At 40.1% G+C, this 7,164-nt stretch overlaps 1 pseudogene across 1 annotated transcript; it reads right to left on the reverse strand.

The window, feature by feature from the left end:
• Positions 1-681: 681 nt before the first annotated feature.
• On the reverse strand, positions 682-1,252 carry LOC309814376 (mitochondrial import inner membrane translocase subunit TIM14-like; annotated as a pseudogene). The gene has a single exon. The product of its transcript is annotated as a mitochondrial import inner membrane translocase subunit TIM14-like (transcript).
• Between the last annotated feature and the right edge of the window lie 5,912 nt (positions 1,253-7,164).

The raw sequence follows: 7,164 nt of genomic DNA on the forward strand, positions 1-7,164 counted from the left end.
ATACGAGAGGATGAAATAAGATATACTAAACAAATCCAGACTGAAAGAAAGCTAGGGTATCAACCATAATACCTTGAAAAGTGAAATTAAAGCCCAAAAATAAAGGACAAAGAATGATGTAAAGGGAACAATAAGCCAAGAGCACACACTCATCATCAACACTTGTGACCTGAACAATCAGTCTCAAAATACATCAAGCAAAAAATGACTGAACTGCAGGGGGAAACAAACAAATTAATAACTGTAGCTAAGATTTTACCAAAACCTCAGAAACAGATATATCAAGAGAACAAAAAAGAAGCAGAGATATCAGGGCTATGAACAATATGATTAATAAGTGTAAGCTCTTATGTACATGTAGGATTCCAAACCCTCTCACTCAACACCCCCCAAAAAATGTGTTCTCAAATAGAGAACAGATGTTCTTTTTTTTTTTTAATTTTCACATTGTATTTTAATTATCAGTTTATCAGTCTCCCATCAGATTGGGGATTCCTTCAAGGAGAGACTATCTTGTTCACTTTGTCTTGACATAGGTACCAAATTATTTGACAAATGAGTAACAAACACTTCAAATGGCATGCATTTATCCATAATTATTGAGTATTAACCTACAAATATTCTGTAATCCGATTTTAAATCCTCAAATTTATACCAAGGCTTTCATTTAGCTTATGCTAATTTTTAAAATGTGTAGCTTTGAGGCATTTTATTATAAAAAGCTGGTACTCATACATAAATGAATTGGAACTTAAAATTCATCATACATTTACTTCATTTTTTAGCTTGACCTTCTAGTAAATCTTTAGCTTCATTGATTTTGGCTGCTATATAAGGAGATCCTCCCTTGTCTGGGTGATTTAAAAGCATAATTCGTCAATGAGCATCTCTTATTTTTCCCTTATTGGCAGTAGGGCTAACACCTAGTATTAATGCTGCTTCCCATTTTGTCATTTTGGGTTCAAACCCACCTCTGTAATAGCCACCACTGAAGGCAGATTTTGGTAGACTTTGAAAAACTTGTTTTACTTGAGGCTCCATATGCTTCATGGCTTGCAAAGCGTAACGGCCTGCAAATCCTGCAGCAGCAATGGTCAGTCCAACTGCTACCACTGTACTGGCCATGGTTCCCGCTCGGCTCCTCTGTTTCCACCGGGAGCGCGGTACATCCCTCCCCACCAACTCTACGCCTCTACATTGAAGCGCCGCGGCCACAACCAGCACGTACAAACCGCCCAGACACGGGCGCCCCAGGAAAAAATCCAGATGTTCTTTTAAAGCACTCACGGAGCAAGCTTGGGGTCCTCATGAGATGCTGGTGGGAAATTGAACACGGTTGCCATTTGGAGACCAGGTCCTTAGAATTCAGTCATGTTGAATATCTACACACCTTGTGGCCAAGAAATTCCTGGCCAGAGTATAAACAGTTCCAGGTGGGGCTGTTCACCACGGCCTTGGTTGCATTGCAGAGAGCTGGAGAGAGGGCAGAGGCTGAATGGGGTGCTGCACACCAGGGAGCCAGCACAGCAGGTAGAAGTCCAGAACCACACGTAGAGCCGTGAGGATAGATCTTAAAAACATAGTGTTGGCATAAAGAGGAAAATGACATTTATAATCATACCAATTCATAAATTTAAAATGCATGCACACAAAACAACAGATATTTTGCAAGTATGCAAACAGAAAAAGAGGTACACTAGAATATGAGAGAGAAAAGAGAATGGAGTATAAAAATGAAAAGACATACAGACCTTCATACATTCAAGAGAGGGGCCTTGCACAGACCAAGAAGACAATATGGAGGGACTAAGCCACATGATTAACTCACTTCTTGGTCAGAAGAAATTATAAAAAGGGTGGGGCATAGTGTGTGCTCTGCTCAGCCCTGTCAGAGCCTCAGAGTGAACCCAGAATTGGGCGGGGTCAACCTGTAAAGCCTGAGAGCATCCCGTCTACCTCCACTAGCATATAGAAGCATTCTGGCCACACTACAAACTGAGATAGATAGATGATAGATAGATGATAGATAGGTAGGTAGATAGATAGATAGATACTTAGATAGATGATAGATACTTAGATGATAGATAGATAGATAGATAGATAGATAGATAGATGATAGATAGATTGATAGATATAGATAGATGACAGACAGGTAGATAGATAGATAGAACAATAGATAGATAGATAGATACTTAGATGATAGATAGATGATAGATGATAAATAGATAGATAGATGATAGGTAGATGGATAGATAGATGATAGATAGATAGATATAGATGACAGATAGATAGATAGAACAATAGATAGATAGATACTTAGATGATAGGTAGATGATAGATAGATGATAGGTAGATGGATAGATAGATGATAGATATAGATGATAGATAGATAGATAATAGATGATAGATGGGTAGATAGGTAATAGATAGATAGATGATAGATAGATACATAGATACATAGATAGATATAGATATGAAGATTTTGCACTTCGCCTCCAAATTAGTTGAACATATTTTAACCCCTAAAAGAACAATAGTAAAGAACGTATGTTTTATTTCTTCTTTTAGAATGTTTTAGAATCTCTGATGAAATGTAGAAATAAGAGGAAATTTTTGTCACTGTTGAGACTGCTCAACAGTGTTGAGAAATGTGGGAAAGAACATTTCCAAAAATGAAAGATGTAGGAATTGAGGATATGAACTGAGTTCAGGAAGACCATGAACCTACGAGAAAGATAATAAATTCACAACACCTCCTACAGTCATCAAACCTAGTTGGTGAGTCAGGAGGTAGGTTTGAAGAGGTCCCAGCTGTGAATTCAGACTAGCCTGGTTTTGAATCCAGTCCTTACAGGCTGGGAGGTTATCTCAGAGCCTGTAGCTCATTGTCTACGAAATGAGGGTTGTACCTGCCTCAGAGCAGTGTTCATGTGAAGGCTACTTAAGAACACCTGGGGTCAAGGTGGCGGTGTGGGAAGATGTGGAGTTTGCACATCTAGGAGTTTACCCCCACAACTAGGGCACCTGCCAGACGTTGGCAGGGACTTCAATACCCAAGGAGATGGGAGGAACCCCCGAGTGACCGAGCAGAACGTTGTTGGGAGTGAGGGGGAGGAGAAGTGAAGACCAGACAAGACTTGTGCCCCTGAGTGGTGGCTGGAAGAGGGGAGGGGTTCCCATGCCTGGAGGGACCCTCAGGGGTCTGGAAGATCAGACGGACAGGGGAGAGCATGGCTAACATTTCCCCTGCCCAATTGGGCCCTGGGAAGCCTGCTGGGCTCCCAGGACTTGTCCTCTCTCTTCCAAGGCCAGAGGCACTCCTGGGCCCCTCTCGTGGCACTGAACCTAAGCCCCACCCCCTACCCCCTCCAGGGCCACCTTTTAGGCAATGTGGGTATTAAGCATAGGCCCCATCCCCCCCCTAAACTCCACCCATGCCTAAGCTCCACACGCCACAGACCAGGCCTTTTCTGGCTTTCTTTTTTTTTTCCTTCAATAGCTACTTGCAAGTACAATAAAATGCTTAAGAGTAACTATTTTATTTTTTTAATTTGATTTTTATTTATTTTTTATACAGCATCTTCTTATGAGTTACCTATTTTATACGTATTAGTGTATACATGTTGATCCCAATCTCCGAATTCATCCCACCCACCAACAGCACACCCCCAGCTTTCTTCCTTTGGTGTCCATACATTTGTGCTCTGCATCGCTATCTCTATTTCCGCCTTGCAAACTGGTTCATCTGCACCGTTCTTCTAGATTCCGAATATATGCATAATATACAATATTTATTTTTCTATTTCTGATTACTTCACTCTGTATGACAGTCTCTAGGTCCATCCACGTCTCTACAAATAACCCAATTTCGTTCCTTTTTATGGCTAAGTACTATTCCGTTGTATATATGTACCAAATCTTCTTTATCCATTCATCTGTCGATGGGCATTGAGGTTGCTTCTATGACCTGGCTATCGTAAATAGTGCTACAATGAACACTGGGGTGCAAGTGTCTTTTTGAATTATGGTTTTCTCTGGGTATATGCCCAGCAGTGGGATTGCTGGGTCATATGTAATTCTATTTTCAGTTTCCTAAGGAACTTCCATACTGTTCTCCATAGTGGGTGTATCGATTTACATTCCCACCAACAGTGCAACAGGGTTCCCTTTTCTCCACACCCTCTCTGGCATTTGTTGTTTGTAGATTTTCTGATGCTGCCCATTCTAACCAGTGTGAGGTGATACCTCATTGTAGTTTTGATTTGCATTTCTCTAATAATTGGTGATGTTGAGCAGCTTTTCATGTGCCTCTTGGCCATCTGTATGTCTTCTTTGGAGAAATGTCTCTTTAGGTCTTCCGCCCATTTTTTGATTGGCTTGTTTGTTTTTTTAATATTGAGCTGCATGAGCTGTTTATATATTTTGGAGATTAATCCTTTGTCTGTTGATTCGTTTACAAATATTTTCTCCTATTCTGAGGGTTGTCTTTTCATCTTGTTTATAGTTTCCTTTGCTGTGCCAAAGCTCTTAAGTTTCATTAGGTCCAATTTGTTTATTTTTCTTTTTATTTCAATTACTCTGGGAGGTGGGTCAAAAAAGATCTTGCTGTGATTTATGTCAAAGAATGTTCTGCCTATGTTTTCCTCTAAGAGTTTTATAGTGTCCAGTCTTATATTTAGGTCTTCAATCCATTTTGAGTTCATTTTTGTGTATGGTGTTAGAGGGCATTCCAATTTCCTTCTTTTACATGTAGCTGTCCAGCTTTCCCAGCACCACTTATTGAAGAGACTGTCTTTTCTCCATTGTATATCCTTGCCTCCTTTGTCATAGATTAGTTAACCATAGGTGCATGGGTTTATCTCTGCACTTTCTATCCTGTTCCATTGATCTATATTTCTGTCTTTGTGCCAGTACCACATTGTCTTGATTACTGTATCTTAGTAGTATAGTCTGAAATCAGGGAGTCTGATTCCTCCAACTACATTTTTTTCCCTCAAGATTGATTTGGCTATTCAGGGTCTTTTGTGTTTCCATACAAATTTTAAGATTTTTTGTTCTAGTTCTGTAAAAAAAAATGCCACCGGTAATTTGATAGGGATTGCATTGAATCTGTAGATTACTTTAGGTAGTATAGTCATTTTCAAAATATTGATTCTTCCAGTCCAAGAACATGGTATATCTCTCTATCTGTTTGCATCATCTTTGATTTCTTTCATCAGTGTCTTATAGTTTTCTGAGTACAGGTCTTTTACCTCCTTAGGTAGGTTTATCCCTAGGTATTTTATTCTTTCTGTTGAAATGGTGAATGGGATTGTTTTCCTTAATTTCTCTTTCTGATCTTTCATGGTTAGTATATAGGAATGCAAGAGACTTCTGTGCATTAATTTTGTATGCTGCAACTTTACCAAATTCACTGATTAGCTCTAGTAGTTCTCTGGTGGCATCTTTAGGATTATCTATGCATAGTATCATTTCATCTGCAAACAGTGACTGTTTTACTTCTTTTCCAGTTTGGATTCCTTTTATTTCTTCTTCTTCTCTGACTGCCATTGCTAGGACTTCCAAAACTATGTTGAATAATAGTGGCGAGAGTGGACATCCTTGTCTTGTTCCTAATCTTAGAGGAAATGCTTTCAGTTTTTCACCATTGAGAATGATGTTTGCTGTGGGTTTGTCATATATGGCCTTTATTATGTTGAGGTAGGTTCCCTCTATGCCCACTTTCTGGAGAGTTTTTATCATAAACCGGTGTTGAACTTTGTCAGAAGCTTTTCCTGCATCTATTGAGATGATCATATGGTTTTTATTCTTCAATTTGTTAATATGGTGTATCACATTGATTGATTTGAGTATATTGAAGAATCCTTGCATCCCTGGGATAAATCCCACTTGATCATGGTGTATGATCCTTTTAATGTGTTGTTGGATTCTGTTTGCTAGTGTTTTGTTGAGGACTTTTGCATCTATATTCATCAGTGATATTGGTCTGTAATTTTCTTTTTTTGTAGTATCTTTGTCTGGTGTTGGTATCAGGGTGATTGTGGCATCGTAGAATGAGTTTGGGAGTGTTCCTTCCTCTGCAATTTTTTGGATGAGTTTGAGAAGGCTGGGTGTCAGCTCTTCTCTAAATGTTTGATAGAATTCACCTGTGAAGCCATCGGGTGCTGGACTTCTGTTTGTTGGAAGATTTTCCACCACACTTTCAATTTCATTACTTGTAATTGGTCTGTTCATATTTTCTATTTCTTCCTGGTTCAGTCTTGGAAGGTTATACCTTTCTAAGAATTTGTCCATTTCTTCCAGGTTGTCCATTTTATTGGCATAGAGTTGCTTGTAGTAGCCTCTTAGGATGCTTTGTATTTCTGCAGTGTCCACTGCAACGTCTCCTTTTTCATTTCTGATTTTATTGATTTAAGTCCTCTCCCTCTTTTTCTTGATGACTCTGGCTAAATGTTTATCAATTTTGTTTATCTTCTTAAAAAAACAGATTTTAGGACTTCCCTAGTGGTGCAGTGGTTATGAATCCGCCTGCCAATGCAGAGGACACAGGTTCGAGCCCTGGTCCAGGAAGATCCCACATGCCATGGAGCAACTAAGCCTGTGCACCACAACTACTGAGCCTGTGCACTAGAGCCCGAAAGCCACAACTACCAAATCCGTACACTGCAACTACTGAAGCCCGCTCACCTAGAGCCCATGCTCCACAACAAGAGAAGCCATCACAATAAGAAGCGCTTGCACTGCAATGAAGAGTAGCCCCTGGGCTTCCCTGGTGGCGCAGTGGTTGAGAGTCCGCCTGCCGATGCAGGGGACATGGGTTCATGCCCCGGTCCAGGAAGATCCCACATGCCACAGAGTGGCTAGGCCCGTTAGCCATGGCCACTGAGCCTGCGCGTCCAGAGCCTGTGCTCCGCAATGGGAGAGGCCACAACAGTGAGAGGCCCGCGTACTGCAAGGAAAAAAAAAAAGAGTAGCCCCTGTTTGCCACAACTAGAGAAAGACCACAAGGAGCAATGAAGACCCAACATAGCCAAAAGTAAATAAATAAAATAAAGTTTTTTCAAAAAACAGCTTTTAGCTTTATTGACCTTTGCTATTGTTTTCTTTGTTTCTATTTCATTTATTTCTGCTCTGATCTTTATGATTTCTTTCCTTCTGCTCACT

This window comes from Mesoplodon mirus (assembly GCF_964341445.2).
Source record: "Mesoplodon mirus genome assembly, chromosome: 13".
In the NCBI taxonomy this organism is placed as follows: domain Eukaryota; kingdom Metazoa; phylum Chordata; class Mammalia; order Artiodactyla; family Ziphiidae; genus Mesoplodon; species Mesoplodon mirus.